This window comes from Nestor notabilis, unplaced genomic scaffold, assembly GCF_000696875.1.
Source record: "Nestor notabilis isolate BGI_N333 unplaced genomic scaffold, ASM69687v1 scaffold5557, whole genome shotgun sequence".
Taxonomy (NCBI): Eukaryota; Metazoa; Chordata; class Aves; order Psittaciformes; family Psittacidae; genus Nestor; species Nestor notabilis.
The window spans coordinates 76085-95896 of NW_009936827.1; the positions used below are offsets into that span (position 1 = coordinate 76085).

Below are 19812 nucleotides of genomic sequence, written 5' to 3' on the forward strand. Positions count from 1 at the left end.
TTTGCTGAAGCTACCCATAAGTTTGCTATTATCAGGATCTCAGCTGAAACCATGTATCATTATCAAAAAATGTGAAAGAACCATGTATTCCAAGAAGAAAAGGTATGTTTCAATAGACAAAATTGTTCACCTTCTGACAGCAGAATGGACTTACACAATGAACTTGCTGTGACTGGAATTCGTCGCTGCATTTATACAGGCGTTTCTTGTACATGCTAAGAGAGCAAGCTTGCTTTATGCAGACTACCAGCATATCAAAAATCTGACAGATCCATTTTAGGAAGTACTTGGATCCCACTTAGATCATATCTAGATAAACTAGCACCTTAAATTATTCCTTGTCTTTCATGACACAATACCATAAATTTAGGCAAATTTTTTTTTCAGAAGAGTATCAAAAGATACTCTAAATACACTTATGCTGTGAAGAAATACAAAGATTATGATGACTTAATGGAGACAAAGAGTAGAAGAAAGGAAAAGGTGCACATCAGACTCTCAGTTATAGTGTTCAGATCGTAGGTGTGGGAACAACCCGAGATGGACACATTATTATTGCCACTTTGTTTCTGTTGCTTTTGCTTTATGGAATAGTATCCAATTTTGGATGTATGCCTGAAACATGAAAAATATCAATAGAGTGAAGTGACAGAACATGATCCATGACCTCTGCTTTATTCTAGCTATTGTAATCTTGGGAAAAACAGGCTGGCTTGGAGCTCTGGTCATTTTCACTTTCTTTAGAGTAATCTGTTTTGATTCTAAAGAAACACTTATTCTTTTAATAGTAAACCCACAATCCTTGCTGATGATTCAGGACCAGAGCCAGGAATATCTCTTTAACAGTATCTATATAGCTATTACTCTGGTATGGAAATTGGAGGTGCCTCAAATAACACACAAATCATACCTTCTGCAATCAAATCCTCTGTTGCCCATCTCTACTTCTTAAGTGAAAACTCCAGGACCACCACAATTAGATATGGAGAGCAGCCTATTACTTATTTTTAGCTGAATAATCTTCACCACCATGCCTGAGAAAAAACAATCCATTGTCCAAAATTTCAGTGCTACATCATGTGTGTGAAAGGGCTGCTGGTCAAGAAGAGGGGTGAAAGTTGTGGCTTTCTGACTGTTTTCTGGAACTGAAACAAGGTGGTGTTTGAACTCGTCTCCAGTTGGACATCGAGCCATTGACTGCAACCCTTTGTGTGTGGCCATCCAGCTGATTCTTCATCCACCAAGTGGTCCTTCCCTCAAATTTCTGCCTCTCCCGTTTAGGGACAAGGATGTCATGTGGGACAGCATCAAAAGCTTTGCACAAGTCCAAGTAGACGACATCAGCTGCTCTGCCGCTGTCCATCAGTTCTGTAGCCCCATCATAGAAGGCCACCAAATTGGTCAGGCACGATTTGCCCTTAGTGAAGCCATGTTGGCTGTCATCAACCACGTCATTGGTTTTTATGTGCCCTAGCATGGTTTCCAGGAGAATCTGGTTCATGATCCTGCCAGGCACAGAGGTGAGACTGATTGATCTGTAGTTTCCTGGGTCTTTTCCCCTTCTTGAAAATGGGGGGTTTATTTCCCTTTTTCCAGTCATTGACTGGAATATATTTCCCTTTTTTCCAGTCCTGACTGCCATGATTTTTCAAATATGATGGACAGTGGCCGAGCAACTTCATTCACCAGCTCCTTCAGGACCTGCGGATGGATTTCACCAGGTCCCATGGACTTGTGCACACTCAGGTTCCTAAGAAGATCTCAAACCTGATCCTCTCCTACAGTGGGCCTAAGGTCTTCATACTCACAGTCCCTGCATCTGCCTTCCAAGACCTGAGTGGCTAGAGCGCTTAAATGGCACACTGCTGTTCCAACAGAGCTTGGAATTGCTAGAATTATTCTGAAGACCACAAAAAGCAAGTATCATCAAGCAAAACACAATTTCTGTGATTGAAGAGCACCATAAAAATGACCTGTTTCTCTTCCTGAGAGCTGCTATCCCCAGGGAGACCAAAAGTACTTGCTGTAATACAGGTGAGGTGGCAGAAGGAGAAAATGGCCTGCTCTGTGAATGACGCACATGAACAAACCTATCTGTCAGAAGTGTTGCAGTGAGTCTTAGAGGCTCAACTTTGGTTCAGGTACCAGTCAGTAGTACATGCGCAGCTTCTTCAGCAAACTGTGTGTTCAGTTCATAACATCAGAGGTCCTGAAATGTTCTAAAAGGCAGTCAAAGCATGTACTTGCTGCATAGCCCAAGATGGTTGATCTTTTAACAGCCTAGCTAATGTCTGAGTCACTACATAAACATAGGTCACTTAGGTTAGTTCAGATGTTTCAGATACCAGTAGCAGTGTAGCTGTGGCAACAGTCACTCAGCAAGGGGGAAACTGCCTATTTATCTCTCCATTTGGGCAGGTTCTGTGCATCAGAACTGAGCTGTATAGCAGCTAACAAGAGGTAAGCAGACTCTAAAACAGACTGAATATTGCTAAGGGAAACCTTAAATGGCAACAGTGTAGAAAACCTAGTGAAAAGAGATTCAGGATTAAGTCTGAACTGGACAAAAAGAGGATGATTTTTTTTCCTTCTATTTATGCTGAAGCCTTTCACTGAATGTGGATCATGATCACTACAGTCTGGAGAGGCACCAAGACCAGTAGGTGGTACATGGATAATGGTGAATATATTCTGAAGATAAATATCAACATTATTCACTCTGTTTGCAGTCTCAAAAAAAAAATGCTAAGAAAGATGGGTTTGCCTTTTTTAAAACAGATGGCTACAGAACAGTTTACGGCAGTAGAGCTGCCTCTGGCATACTTCTAATTCATCTACAGTCTCCATTCTGTTTGCAGTTCAGCTGGGACTGAGAGTTCTTATAGCTGATGACAAGGACATAGTGATAATGAACGACTCCAATCCTGAGACAATAATGGATCCAGAGGACTGAAATGTCTTATGGAAGGCAGTGATGACTGCAGAGCCCAGGTGGCACTGAAAATTGCCATGACTGAATTCTTCTGATGCCAAATATTGTCAGCCTTCGAAGTATTCATGATGTATGATCTCTGTTCATCCCCTCAGTCACTCCCAACAATTGCTAGAGTTTTGCATAAGCTACTCATATAGAGAAGTTGTCCTGTTGCATTTACTGGCCATCCTAATATTTTTGCCAACACACAAGAAAGAAGAGTGTGCAAAGGCACATCACCTTCAGATCTTGAATGTCTGATAACTGGGCAAGATGGCAACAGTTTAAACTGCAGCTTGGTTTTCAGTACAAGCTTTGAATGAAGGCAAAACTTTAAGAATGTCCCTCAACCACAGATAGTTTTTTTTTGTTGTTGTTGTTTTTTTTTAATGAAAGCTTAAAAATCAGAACAATGTACTATTATACTACTACATATTACAAATACGACAAACTGTAGAAATAGAAGGCATCCAGCAAGCAGTATTTTCTAAATCTTTTTGTAGCAGAGAAGAAAGGGCTTGAAGAATTGGACAGCATTAAACTTCAGAGGCTGAACAGTATTTTTCTTCAAGAACACTTCAGCTGCAGCGACCCTAGTAAAAATGCCAGGTGCTAGCATCTCATATACATGCTTGCAGAGGCCTTAGAAAAAAGACATACACAGCACAGATGAGACTTCTTGTATGGGCTTAGGTGAGGATAAATAAGTGATTTGGAAGTTTGAGTGACCAAATATTTGAATGAACTTAGAAAATAAGGAACTATAGCTCATACAAATTCAGTTTCTGAGTCCTATCAGCACTGTCCCTTTATGTGCAGTGTATACTGTAACCATCTCCCTGGAGTACTGCAGACACCAGTCTTGTTTCATTCCTCTTTGGCGAACCACAGCGTATCTTTGTAAATGGGGACATGAGACTAACTACTCAGTAACCCTCAGCACTGCAGGACTATACCCTGTATTCCCAGATAATAAGCTCTAGCAGGATAGGTCCAGTAAGTCGTAATAAAACAAGTTTATCCACACTCTAAAAATGTTTTAATTACCAGGGTAGCCAAATTTGTCCTCTGGATTACAAATACTAACAGAAACAAGATGTCTTCAAATGGTTCTCTACATCCCTGGTTTCAGGAGACTAATTCCTTCACAACTCCTCCTAGTAAAGGAGAAGGATCCTTCTGGTAAAATATAACAAAAAATGAATTTTTAAAAGCAGTTTTGTACTTTGTGGCACAGTTCTCAGAGTCATAATGCTGGAATATTTATCAGCTGTATAATTAGAAAGAATAACACGGTACAAACAGTGATGAATTAATGATGCTTCAAAACATAAAATTTGCACATATTCATTAAGAGAATATGTTTACATATGTCAGTGAGAACAAATTCCATAAAGAAATATTATGAATATATTGTTCCATATAATTTTATTTCAAATTATGAGTTTTCTTCCTATGTGGAGTATTTCTGAAACTGTGGATGAGATAATATAAAAGCAATATTGAGATCAGCAGCAGCTTTGATTTTAATATCATTGAGTAACTGGGATAACTCCATCAGGCCTAGTTTCATTGTAGGGATAAATTGTGTTTTCCTTGTGATTGGCATTAAATGACAACGTTTAAGGCAACACAAATGACACAAATTTGGAGAGCTCAGCTAGCTACAAGCTCAGGGCAATCCAGTCAGTTCCTTCAATAGAGACTGTGGCTCTTTCCTGAGGGATGACTGACTGCCAGAGTTCTCAACCTGACATATTAAGATAAGCTGTAATTTTGGCTGCCATGCGTTTAATACACAGGCTTCAAACTGGAAAGGTTCTGTTGTTTCACAAACTATTTACTCACTCCAGTGGTGAGGGCATCTGCCACCACAGAAGGAAAGAGCTGATACTCACACAGTACTTGCATCAGTTGTCTGATTTTTGCCCACTGCTGTCCTCAAAGACCTACAGAAAATTCTTATAAAAGTTTTTAATGCTTTTCTATCAATCACAGACATTTGTAAGTCTTACTATGGTGAACCACCATTACAATAAGAACTATATTATTTGCATATGAATTAAAAAAACCTCCCATGAAGTGACAACAACATGAAGAACTAGCACGCAAAGAGATTCAGATAAAGTACTGCAGTACTGTAAGAGCTAGATAGACATTTAGGTGACATCTTAGAATATAAAAGTGTTAGGACACTGTATTTAGAAATTTGATGAGTTTGGTAGAATCACAGTGTTTGGGTGAGTCACACTTGATAAACTCTTAAGAAGTAATTAGTAATACAACACACCAAACAGCTGATCCAACGGGACAGTTCCCCCAGCCCTAACATCATCCTCTTCATCATAAACTACAGTGTAGATCCAAATTCAACGCTTTTTTGGGGGGTTATAGAACATCTTCAGAAAATTAAGAAACTGACAGCTCTGAACCATGTGGAAAGAAAATTCCAGTTTCTAACATGCTGAGATCCTGGCAATAGCAACTGTCATCCTGCCAGTGTGTTGCTGAACCTGCACTACCTCACAGGGACGATGCGGTCCCCGCAGAACTCTGGGTATCAGAATTCAGTTCTTAAAAGTAACTTTGACAAATACGTGCAGCCAGACCAAAGAACATCATTTCAAGATGGTAACAGACCAGTACCTTACTTAATACACAAGCTGCCAAATTCTGCACCAGCTACAATTTCCACAGTATTTAAGATGCAGCTATATGAAAAGCATGGAGTATCCCAAAGTGAGCGAAACATTTATCCAAAAGAAACAGTAGCAACCTCCTGCTGCAAGAGTGTGGGAAAAAAATGTAACTTGGCAGTATGTGCTACCTGTTCTCTTAATTGCAGCTGGGAATCATCAAACCTCAGACGGCAAATTAATTTCCCAAACATAGCCTTTCACCCTCAGTCAAAAGGGATAATACCACGCTTCTTCCATTCCTGTACTTGTTTCCTGAATCAGCAAGTTACCTTTCCCTTGCCTGGATGGCATGTCAGCAGTCCTTCTCGGCCCGATCTACACTCTCACAGCTACCAAAAAAGGAATTGCAAAGTCAAGCAAACCAAGTGAGAAGAAAATATGAAGTTGTTTGTCATCAGCAAATTGAAGCCTCCTGAATTTACACCTTTTCACTGTTCTTTTCTATGTCATTACATACAAGTGACCACAACTGGAAAACAAGAGATAAAAATGTAAATTCTTTGTGGATAGTTGTCTCATCACAAAAGACATGCCCCTGTAATTTTCTATTGCATGAGTGGTGTGATAATAAACAATGTTAATTTCAGACACAGGAAGCATTACCAATTGTGTTGCCCTTATTTAAAAATAAATAAATAAATGCTGGTAACATATTTAGACTTTCCTATACATGTTTTCTCTAATATCCTGAATATCTAGAATCACAGAAGCATCATTCTTTACTAGGATTGATAAGCAATGCTTTTCAAAGTCCTTTCCCTCAATAATTTTGATACAGTCAGATGTAATCCTATAAATATTACATATTACATTTCCCATCAATGTTTTAGCCTTTCTTTTACTTGAGCTTTCCATCTTAATTTTACCACCGCTTTGGCACCTGAAGCAAAGATTTGCAATTCCTAGTCCTGCTCACATCTCAGCTCTGAGAACTCAGAACTGCAGTACAGCTTTATGCTGTGCCTGCCACCACGTCCAGAAAAAAAAGTCTAAAGCTTTCAGAGAGGGATGTTCCAACCCACTACTAATTTCCTGAACTATATAGATTAATTCCTCCAGTGAGAAAGTGGCTGTTGCTTATCACAGCTGCTAAACTGACAGTACGTGAGCCTCACTTACTTGCCTGTGAACAGTGGGAGTTCTTGAAGATGGCATATTTTAGAAGGAACCTTCAACCTTGATGTTATAGCACCTGATGTTATGGAAGATTTGTCCCTACAAAGAGTAGTAGTTGTTTGGTTTTTTTAATATATCTTCTCTTGTTTTACCTGCCTTTGGTGTGGAAGCTGGATGAGAGACAGAAGTACCAATAAGGCTCTGGAGTTCCATAGAGCTGGCTTTTCTGAGAAGGTAGTCCTGAAACTTGTGCTGTCTTTTTTCATCCGCTGTTTAACGGCGGTGCTAATAGAGCGCAAACTTTAGGTATAATTTTAAACCAGGCAACACAGGCCACCGGAATACATCCACCAGATTTTGAAAAAATGACCTTGTAAGAAAAACAGCTCTAGTTTCATTTCCTGTGACATGGTCAAGTACAGGTTGAGCTTTAGCTTACACATGGTTTCTCTATCGGCTTAAGCTGATACAAGACAGGGCCCTCACTGAAAGAGATGGTTCTGCCTTCCAGTTTTCAGGTTCCTGCCCTGCTCCCTGGTGTCAGCACCACTGATTGTGTATCCCTTCAGCCTGGTGATCCAGTTAAAACCTAGCCCTGAATAAACAGGAGGAAAGCAAATCTGACCACAGGCTCCTTATCCCTAGAGGAACTGCAGTTCTTCAAGATGCTCTGACAGGGTCAAACCCTTAGTTGCCAAAGTCAATGCTGCCAAAATGTAAGAATGGAAAGTGAATTGCTGAATTCACATTGATTATAACATATCAACCAACCACAATTACTCCAGTGAAAACAACTGGTCTTTAATTATGTCTTCATGAATCAGACCCCAGGTGAAAGGTGCTAGAATGAAATTTCAGCTATATCAGTCAAATGATGACAGCAATACTACAGTCTTAGTCTGGTTTCCGATCATGTGAAAAACCCAAGCAATGATTTATACTTTAAAGAAAACTATCCAACCTTTAGAGTTTAATCAAAGATACAAACTGATGGAGAGCCCACCTCCGCACTACATTACTATCATGACTGTCATTTCTGGTTACTATAGTTCATTTCACTTCTTTCTGCATCTGTGTTGTTTCCATGCTTGACATACTTATTCTGATAGATCATCACACTTTCCTCTTGTTATATTTTATCTGTCTGCTCACTGGAAACCAAGGCAAAGACATTAATTTAATTTTGGGACCATACACATACTACTGCTAGTCCTAGCCCTGTCCTCAGTGCACTGTGATTCCACTTCTTTTCCTGATGTTTTTATACCTGTGACTATAGAATGTTATCTTATTTGGGTTGAATTCCTTTGGAAGGTCTAATTCAGCATGAGTTGTCACAATTCTCACTTTACTCCTGTAATTTCTTCTTCCCCAAAATATCTTGATAATTTTTTAAGGCTGCTCCTAATTTCCTTTTGGATGCAGATACACAGTCAGTTAGATTTGTAACTCTTCCTTAAACTTTCCTGCCTTCATTTGGGAGGCAAACACCTCATAGTTTTGGACTTTTTATATACATAAATTCCCTGCTTCCTCTACATTTGAACCTCTGAGTCCTTCTGTTCAATTTACTTGCTACCTAATATTCTTAATTTTTCAGTTTACTACTTTGAAATTGAAGTATTTACTTGTTTAGCACAGTTTCTTTTTTGAAACATAAGTGCATTCTATTTGTGGTCACTACAGCTAGAGTTGGTTTTAGTGACAATTTCTTCTTTAGTATCATCAACACTTACTACTATCCCAAAGTTGTAAACCATATTACTTCTTGGTGAGGTAGGAAATACTGAGTTAAGAGGTCCAGCAGTTTCTCTGGTTGGCATCCATTATAGGTATCTCCCATAAAACCACACTTTTCCATTACTATTTACATCTACCACAACTCTTGCACGTAAAATTCATATGAGGCTACCATTTACTCTCTTTATATAAATCCTTTTAATGGTCCTTACGTTATTTTGACTCAAAGCAATGCTATTTCATTTATGCTATCACTTTTTTCATTTCCTCAGAATCTACAGTATCATTAATATATGCCACCTGTACTTCCATTTCTAGCTTTCCTGAATAACTCGTACCCACATTCCAGTTGTGAATATTATTCTATTTCACATTAATTGCCATTATCCTTGTGACATCGGTTTTCACGTTACATACCAGATGTGTAGAACTATTTCATTTTGTTATTTGTTCACAAACATCTCGATTTTCCTCTTCATTTCAACAAATTTTCTTGCTAGCATTACAGATTCTTTCATTATTTGCTGTCTAACTGACTACCAACCTGGATGTGTCTCACCTTATTTCCTTCTCCCTCTTCTTTGAAGGGTCTTTTGTATGACTGTGCAAGCCTCTCCTCCAGAACCACCTGTCTGACTTCTAAAAAGATGTAAGGTCAGACACAGTATATGGGACTGTCTACATTAATTCTGCAATGGATGTCTTAGGGTTTGGTGGTACTAACAACAGCAGTACTAATGCTGACATCTGTTTTATCCTGGGACTAATGCTTACTACCTGTATTTCAGTATTCTCTGGTTGCTGCTGCTGCCCAGGAAATAGATTGAAAAGGGAGCCAAAGAAATGCCCAAGGCATGAATAAGGCCACGAATAGCAGCATCAGGGGAAAAAGAGGATGGAAGCAGTTTCATTCAGCACTGAGGCATCACCTTGCCTCCTGCTCCTGGTAGCTTCAATGACTGCTGCTTAAGTAGTGCCAAAAGAAGTGTTTCTAAGTGAACAGAAGTTGTTGAAAGGGTTGAGGACAGGAATGGAGCAGGTGTCAGGGGCTATGGATAAAATCTGTATATATTTAGTTCCATAATTGCAGCAGAAGGGGCCTGAGAGATTTCATTTAATTTCCTTTTTCAGATCCAGGTCTGAAAGTAGGTGGAGCTACTTGCAGTCTCTCAATGCAGAAGATGTGTTTGAATTGGCACTCCAGTATATTCTGATGAGCTCTGAAGATAAACAACTTTCCAGATGCTTAAAGCAACTGGCATTCTACAGTAAGCAGGGAGCATCCTACTGTTGTCTTTTCTGGCTTTAGCTCTACCCACTCCCTGCTCTTCACGAGGAGAAACTGGAGCTGCATGCTGTAAAAACAGTTTAGGAGACTGAGCATGCATGCTCTTCTCCACAGCAAGCACCATTAAGCCTGATCTAAACCATGGAAACAGACCCTTGACAACCCTCTATTATCAGACCTCCACTAAACATGACACATTTTGTTATACAAAGACTTTTTTCATGTACAAATTTAAAAAGTTTTATATATATATAAAAGGAAGCTCAACAGTCTCAATGTAAGCTGTTATTGTCTGCTTTGTGATGAGACACAATGTACAAGAACCTTAAGCGACATGTTGAAAGTGAAAGCGCAAGTCATTCATATGAGAGGGAACTGGAAAAACCTCATTTTAGCACATTCCAGCTACCAACACCTTTTCAATTGTACAAATCCGAAGCTGTGTTCTTCCTGTAGTTTAAACAAAAATCCCATGAAAATTGCCTTATTGAGGAAACACTACCCCATGTAAATTTACAGATACAACTCTTCTATCTTAAAAAAAGTAAACCACTCCAATTTCAAAGACATGAATAGAAGAAACAACCTTAAACCATCTTGTATCACACACAGAGAGTGACTCTCATGAAAACATGTCTACACTATAGATAAATTAAAGTTCCCATACCTTCCTGTAAGTAGCTCTTGCTTGTTTTGATATAGTTGCCCTTTAACTGATTGTACCATTGCTAGCAAGAATAATTTAGCATCTTCCTAGGTATTGAGACTTGTGGCAAGGTTAACTTCTACCAACAAAATTTCTTGCTAGATTGCAAAATGTTTTAATTTTATCTACTTTATGGAAAAATTATGTATAATTTCCAAGGCTGACTTCAGGATGAGAAGGTCAACTCAGAAACTTGAGTGTTGCAAGGAACAGGATTGCTTTACAGGTTACGGCTTCTTCATTCTAACAGTATTATTTCAACCCAGAGGAAAAAAGCTCACTCTGTCAGTTACCTATAATGTCTAAACTATTTAAAACAAGCAAATTCATGGCAAGAATATACAGTGGAGATTTACACTGAATGTATGGAGATTCACAGGGGACTGGGGAAGAAAATAACTGTGAGGTAGGGTAAACACGAGTGAATTGGACAACTTTCAACCCTGAAACTATCTTTAAGAAATAGGTATTTTGTGCAACACCAACGAAAATTCTCAGCATTTTCTGAAGTGTATGGACCAATGAATTTACAGGAAAATATAAGAATGCTTCATGCAGAATAAATCTTTAAAAACTGAGATGAAAGACCACCAATGAAGAAGAGCGTTAGATTTTTAAAACTAACAACTGCTAACTGCAAAACACATAAACAAACATAGTCAGTTGAAACAAATATGGCTGAGTGGAGCTGACAGTCATGATCTACTATTCATGCCTTGTGGTTTGACCGAAAGCACAACATTTAACAACCTCTGTAAATGCAAATACTACTATTTACTTAAGAAAAGAATTGTACCAGTACATCTGGTACTGTCTGTAAAACAGTGACATCCTGAGCTGAAAACAGTCAGGTCTTTGGGATTTTTTATGTGTTGGAAAAATGGGATTGCCAGAATCTTTTACACTTCCAAGCTGCCTCATTTTTGCTGAGTACCATGACTGCACTGAGATTTTTTTACTTTTTTACACAAGAAACTCAAGTAGCTACAGGGCCACAAAACTATGAAGGAAACACCTGAGAAGCAGTAGGATTTCCCTACCACCAAATCCCCAGGACAGATACAGAGCAGAGAGCTCTTGGGCAAGACAAGTGAAACAGCCAGCTTTGAGCAAACCTGTGTTTATGGATTTATGGCAGCCTCCCGGTTAAAGGCGCATCTGGGTTGGAGGGGGGGAGGCTGGGAAGACCATGCGCCGGTTACATTTTTGCCATTACTGCTGGGGTATGGTGTGAATAAATCACAGGGCTGAGGTCAGAACAGCCAGCCCATAAAGTGATTCATGGGCCCAGCAGCACATTCCCCCAGGACTATGTACTTTATTACAGTAAACCTCAGAACAAGATACAATTTCCTGTCTCAAGGAGCAGCCTTTAAATCAGGACACCTGGACAGCCCTGCAACCACTTACAGAAACAATAGGTCTCAGCCCCACCGCTGCCTCTCCATGCGGGCCCACACTGCCCCAGGCCTGCTGCATTTAACCTAAATACCACCTTTAGATACGACCTCCTTCTGCAGCAGATTACTGTGGTGACAAGACTGTGGAGCCAATGTACTGATATAATCCTATTCTTCAGCCATAGCTCCCCACCCAAGAAATAAGTAAATTCTCCATCTGTTGTTTTTCATTCCATTTTAGCCTTTCCTTTAGGACTTTCCTTTGGCTCTGCAGACAGCAAGTCATTCTGTACGATCACTCTGCAAATACTGGAAGAGATACTGATTATTTTCACTCTTTAGAGGTCCTACAGATCTTAAAACTATAGACATAACATGGTAACATGTCCCTTGAAAGCTGCTTCATGGAAAACATAGCTAGGAATAAGAAGCTTACATATACCGAGACACACCTGAAAGACTTTCTAGAGCACAAGAAGATAAGAGAGAGTGATAGAGGAGGAAAAGTTGGGGCAAATTTACAGGAGAATCATCAAATACAGAAAGTTAAGAATGCCACTGAATGGTTCAAAGTAAAAAAAAATCTAGATAAAGGAAGAGGGAAAAAGAAGGACTGATAAACCAAATGTAAGTGACACTAAACCCATCAGATTTGACCAAGACTTAACCCTCCTGAAGCTATTTGTTTTGTGATTACTTTTCCTATAAGTGAAAACAGTTGCCTGGAAAACTAGTTCCTTCACCTGCTTATTGTATTTTATCCTACTTTAAGGACATCCTTACCTTTTGTGGATTGTTTCAGAGCTTACAGCAGACATAATCAAGGCTTATTCACTGATTTTACCCAGTCTCATTTCCTGTACAAAACAAATACATTGTAACCAGTTGCTCCCATTGAAGCCAATGATTTATTCTGGAGAGCTAGGAAAAGGACATCCACTTGTCATTGAAGGCCATGAGGAACTGGCTGCTATCCAGTGAGTCTGTCCCAGTGTTACTAATTTTTGCTGTCAGAAAGCTGGTTTTTTTTCTATTCCGAACTTTTCTGTCCTCAGTTTCTGGATAATGATCCTTGTTTTGGCTGTCTCAACTGGAATAAACAGTGTTTTAATATCATTATGATTTAATTTTCTAGATACTAGTCACAATAGTCTGTATAGTCCAACTGTATCAACTATCCTATAAAACAGAAGTAAAATCCTCATTCTATTCGTACTCATTAATCCCACTTTTATGTAGCCAAAGCCCTTCTGCCGCCAATGTCTCACCGCTTTTTTCCATAACATTGCTACATCTTTTCCAAGTAATTCCTTTCAAAATAGTGTACAATAGGCTCCATATTGTTCCAATTTATATGTCTAATATCCAGATGCACTTTATGTAAATGAGTTCACATTAGGAAGCAATTTAAATTGCCCTACATGTCTGTTCTCACCATTAGGTAACACAATGCCATTTTCTTTATCACCTGTAGGTTCCACTTGACTGTCATTTTATGCTTACTTCCAGCTCATTGATAAAATGATTAGTAGCATGAAGCCTAGTATCAAAATCTATGAAGCTCAGAAATAAATATCACTGTTCAGTTTTAACTGGTAAATGCTGACAGATAACGCTCACATTCAGCATATTGTCTACACAGTGTTCATACATAATATCGGGAATTGGTCATTTACCAGTGGTCATTAGAAGTCCAATTGTATTTAATGCAAAAAGTTATTTTTATCAAATGTCTGGGGTTTTTTAAGTAAGCTTTGGAGATAATTAATCATATCATATTTTTTGATATTACACATCTTACACAAACGAAGTTGAATGGTATTAATTAAAAGCCTATTCCTTAATTCTTTACATTATCAGAATCTTTTATCAGCTTATTCATTACTTCGCTCACAAATTGTAACAGTTACTCAAGTCATGGCAAGTTATTCTGCCTGCTATTCTGCAACACTTGAGCATTTTCATAACTTCTAGAATTTCACCACAATTCCAGAATTTACTAAACTTTCAAGGAGCCAAGATTTCCTTCAGCCAACTTCTCTTAGTGTTCTTAGATACCAGAAATCTTGGCATGCCACCCCAAACCCCAAACATCTTCAGCAGTTTGGTATATTGAAAAGAAAGATAAGGAATGCCACAGTGCCTTTCTAGGAAGAGAGGCAAACCCACTTCCATTCAATTCCTGTGTGATCCAAATGAATAATGAAGGATGTCACAAATAAGTAAGATAGTATTTTGGGCATGCTGCAAACACATCAAATGGCTTAATGAACTGAAGGAAAAAAAAGGAACAGATCTTTCTTGACTTTGTTTTTCCAGCAATTCCAATTATGCTGGTTATTTTACTTCCAACAGAAAACAACAAATTTCCATAACTGATTTTTTTTTTTTTAAATAATTTGAATGCTGGCATTAAGAAAAAACAGTGTTCATTTCATCATCAGGGCAAATGCAAATGGTGTCCTCTCTGAAATCAAACACAAAATTCCCACTGACTCTGTACAGCAAAACTGTATTAAAGGACCAGATTCCCACTTCCTTCTAAATGCCTTCTAATTCTGGAAAAACTTTTAGTATTCTACCTACCTATTTTAAAATACACATAAAATCATACCTGGTAAAAAACATTTTAAAGTTGCAAAGTGAAATTTGCATAGGATGAGAAATGTAATTACAACCTTATGTACCTTATCTACTTGTGGGGATGCTTTATGCTGACTTAAACAGGTTTGACCAAAGAACCTACGTGTCATCTCATCTTGAAAAGCTTATTTACACATGGCAGTAATACATTCAGGGACATAGCATGAGGGCATCTTAAGTTGCTTAGCAAAATCATCATCAGATAAAATAGAAATTAGCCCCAGCAAATCCCTAACAACTTCCTAGCTAATCATTCGCAGCATAGTGCTTAACTGTGACACACAGGATGGCTTCAAAGGTGGAGTGAAAAAGCAAGTTTTGATTCTTAGATTTTACCTAGAACGTGTAATCCCCACTCCTATTTTCAAAACCTGTCAGGTAATATTTTATTATTAACATGATTTCAATGCAAAACAAAGTAGAGAAGCAAAAGGAAATATAAGCTATATTTTTTCTCCTCACACATCTTGCTTTTTTACTTACTGGTGTGATAGGGACAAAGGGAAGATACTGGCAACTAAGTAGAATAAATGGTAGAAATGAGAACAATTATCTCCTGTATCCTCTCCAATTAATGGTGGTACTCTATATAATCTATTTAAATGTAACCATACCACATCTGTCAACCAAGACATCAGTTTGTGCTATTTAGACCTAAGAGATTTGTTTGTGCTATTTAGACCTAGGAGATCTGTGCAACAATAGCAAACAGAGATGCCATGAAAAGCTCAGTAACACGCCAAAACCTCTAGCTTTTCCAGGTGATTTGCTTTTAGGTTAAAGTAAATAGCAAGAGAACTTTTTTTATCCTTCCCTCCAGATGAGCATGTCCTAAGAAAGCATTACCCATGGCGTAGTGTGGTAACCAAAGTCTACCACAGCTATGGCAAGGGGAGTAACACCGCTGACTTTCATGTGGCTCCAGAGCTGTCACTGCACTCCTCAGAGAGACCAGCGCCTTTTCGTCTGGCTGCAAAGGGAACAGTGTGCTCAGAGATGTATGAAAGCCCCTCTTCCCAGTCAAGATTGCCAGTGCATGTTCATAGCAGAGGTCACTCTGAGGGGAGGAAAGCAATAACAATCTGACTGGAACAGACACCTTCTTCACAGAAAAGTCAGTCATTTACGTTTTCGGTCTTGTACAACTCATTGCAAAAGACTCTGAAGTAGTTCATTTAAAAATAGAGCAGGGACTCTGCTCTTGAGGCAGAAGTAAAGTACACACACTAAATATAACCTACTCCAGCCTATAGAAAATACTGCTGAGATTAATGGGCAAAAAGACTCTCCGGGAAAAAGAATGTTTTAGAACAAGAAGGCTATCACACTGTAACAGCTTTACAGCATCAAAGTTAATGGCAGCTTTTCATTAATATGGCTAGTCAATATTATTTTGTTTAAATTAGCATTTTGCCATTTTTTGATGTCTTGAGTTAGCTACCTGCTTGTAGACATTTTCTTTTCCTTTTCCTCAGTAGACACTACTGAAAAGAGTGAAAGAATGCTACCTACAGAAGAATTTTTAGTTTCTAGTCAACACTTTCAGAGCACGGAGTGACATAGGCATAAACCAAAGCAGTGGAAGAAAAAAATGGCAGCTGAGAAGAGACCCCAGGTTTTCCAAGACAGACTTGAACGGGTAGCAGAGGACTGCATGATCTGACAGTGCATTGCTTCCTCTCAGAAAAAAAGAAAGGCAATTTATGTCCCACGAGCAATTTAACCATGAGAAACAAGATCAGACAATTTGCCTTCCCAAAGGACACAAACAGAACTGTGTTTACATTAATTGACATCCTCTCTTTTATTTTCCATGCAGTTTAATCACTCCAAACTCTCATACGTTCTGCAGAGTTCTCACAATCACGAAAAAAAGAATTCAACTCTAACAACATAAAATGAGAGTCTATGACACCCACCCACATATATATGGGACTTCAAACAGGCACATCTGAATAAGATAGTAACTCTTACAAAATCTGAGAACTTTTTCAGATTCAAAACAGATAAAGGAGGAACATCCATGCTACTCAGAAAATTTGGGAGGGAAGGGTGTGAATAGAGAAGTAGGGTTTTTTTCAGTGCAATTTGGTTACAAAGCTTGTTTGCACAGGGCTGTGCTGGCTTCATGGTGACTATTCATAAGAGATCCCCAGAAGAGCTGTAAAGTCTGCCTATAGCCCAGGTGCTGTAATTGCTGTCTGTCAAAACAGAGCTGTTTTCTCAGCAAACATTTCAGAATGCCCATTTCTAAGTTGATTAGTTTAGGGTTTTCTAGGAAGGAGTATAAGGATGATGGCTGAGAGACAGCAAAATTGATGACTCGGAGACAAAACTGATTTCATTAAAACACTCCAGAGAGCATTTAATTTCTCAGTTAAAAGAGAATTCCTGTTCTTGGAAGGGAAGGGGAGTAGGCAGGAGTTATTACCAATAATGTCCAATTCCCACTGTAGGAAACATGAACCAATTCAAGAACCAACCAAAGCTGTTATCAGTACAGAAACTGGTTCAGCTGCCCCTTGAGCATAGCTGTTCATACAATGAAACGATTCCCATGTTGCAGAGATGATGCCTTTTCAGGACACGCTGCACGCAGCACTGAGAGATCTCTCTCAGCAAATTCCTGAAGCTTCTCTTGTGCATAAGAGCTTTGACAACCTCCATCTTCACAGCAAGCCTATTTTAAATCCAGCCTGCTCTGTGTTGGTAATGTGGAAAGACAGACCCGGTTCCCTCAGGTGCTGGCAGCAGTGCTGACCACACAGAGCCTATTCAAACCACATCATGAGATCATCTACTGGATTTGTACACAGGCTGAGCTTGTGCAGGTCCCAGACACCTGAGTATGTGAACTCTATAAAAAAACACTTCTTGCAGGAAGCTGCACACAGAAATGTTAGGGCTGGGAGAGGGGGATAGCAGGCAGAGTTGGCACAAGGGAAAAAGGAAGGAAAATAGAAGCATATAACAGAGTGAGTCTTCAGCCATCTTTTGCAATTAGAGAAACTCTTCACAAGACTCTTAAAGTGGCAGAAGGCATTAGTTGTGCATTTAGGCTGTGACTTACAACTTCCTACCTCTATAGTACAGTTAAGAAAGGCAACGCAGATGTAAGTCATCGACAGCCATAGCAGCCCCTTACAAACCCCTTTAGGAGGGACTTGGTGAAGCAAATTCATAATGGCTCTTCCTGTACATTATCTGCACTTCTGTATTTTCCATCAGTAATCATTGCTCCTGAACATCCAAAGTATTAAAGCAACTTCATTTGTACTGCTCAGGTTACATCAATGTCAACGCTTACTTAAAGTCCCAGGGTTTTAGGGGTTTGGAATTTTGCCATAAAAATACACTCCAGGCCGAAATGTGGCAAAGTGGGGTTTTGCCCCTCCTCATTTCCCAGGCTGCTTCATACTAAGGATTTTTACAAAAAACCCTTTGCAAGCATTTAAGAGATTTTTGGGTTTTCCAAACTAGAAATGTCTTCAAATATTATTATTATTATTATATTTGACAGAAGTTAATTGTGAAGTCTCAAAATGTACATTAAAAGTCTTAATTAAAAACAAACACCTTGTTAAATCCAGTGCAGCATATGTTCCTGCCAGAGCAGACCTCCTTATTTTAGCAATAGTTGATACGTCTAAAGACTACAGAGAGCATGACAATGGGTAATTGCAAGGGTAGCTCAAACATTACAGGCAATAAGTAATAACATTTTATGATTATTTAGAAAAAGTATTGAATTGGTAACAATGCTTAGGCATTGTGTAACTAATAAAGATTTTAATAACGCAATAGACTGATTTAACAATTTCTGAGATTTAATACTGATTATTTTCTGAGACTTAATTACCGATTTAATGATTTTTAACACCACCCTGAGAAACACTAAGCTAATATAATTACTAGATTTTTTTAAAGCTAATGCTTGTTATACAACACTATGAGAATGCATCTGTGAAGCAGACATCATGCCAAAGTCCTTCAGCAAGCTCTCTGGCCCACTTAAAAAGGCATTTATTTATGTTATCACTCTCAGCATTGCCTCAAACCAGGCACTTGCTCCACAAGTATAACTCACCACCCAGAGTTACATGCACAGGTTCCCTTTGCAGCTGATGAGGAAAGTCATGCACCTCACAGTGGAATTAACGTTGGGCAACAAAACAGAGGAACGCTTTAATGAACAGGAGAGTGATAGAACTGGCTTTGTTCCTACTTTTAGGAATTAAAACTGTTGCCATGGGACGATCTCTCTGGAGATTCACAGCCCACAAGTGCTCCTGAGGATACACATCCAAAACAGGCATTTGCACGACTGTTATCAACTTCTTTTACAGCATACAAGTGAGAACTGAATGACGACAGGAGGAGGACATGGTAGTGACCACCTTTTCCCTAACTTTTTATAACAGTGTCTAGGAATTGTGAAATTTTCAGTCTTGGAAAGTTCAAACCCACACTGTAGGACAGCCACTGCAGTAACCAAGGTATATAGTGTATTATACCATCATTTTTAATTTCCTATGCAGAAGGAAACACAAAACTGGGAATCTTTACTGGCAATACTCAACAAGCTTCCTCAATTCATATTACACTATTTTAAATGGTATATTTTTGTTCTTTTGATGGTGCACTTACGATCTTCATCTTGTTAAACAAGCTCATACCAGGTAAACAGAATGCAAACATTTCTCTTTTTGAATCAAAAGGCAACCACATCAATGAAAGCTTATGTCGTGGTTCAAGCTGAACCCAGGACAGCTTATCATTCTGTCTCCTTTTATATAGAGTTACAAAATCAACCAAAGTTACTAGGGCAGTATCATTTGCAGTTGCAAAATCAATGATAATACCAATAATTTCAAGGCCAGGTTGGACAGCGCCTTGGGTGACATGGTCTAGTGAGAGGTGTCTCTGCCCATGGCAGAGGGTTGGAACTAGATGATCTTATGGTCCTCTCCAACCAAAACCATTCTATGATTCTATGTCTGAAATTGAAAGTCTACAACTGACTGCTTTACTGGCACAGGACCTAAGGTCTACAGCTTTAACATACAGCTTTCCAGCAATAAATATAATGCAGACAAAATGTTAACCAGATCAAGACCTTATCTTACATGCCAAGAAGCTACAGTATCTACAGTATTCATGATTTTTGTGTATTTCAAAAGAAACAAATAACAGACACTTCACATGGCTCTCTATGCATATCCTTTGTCTAAATCACAAGTTAGTGC

General features: G+C 38.8%; 1 protein-coding gene across 1 annotated transcript in view; it reads right to left on the reverse strand.

Moving 5' to 3' along the window:
* The window catches only part of LOC104408822 (ELKS/Rab6-interacting/CAST family member 1), a gene marked incomplete at its 5' end in the record, with an annotated part of 177792 nt that overhangs the window by 53784 nt on the left and 104196 nt on the right, over positions 1-19812 (reverse strand). The gene's annotated exons all lie outside the window — the stretch shown is intronic.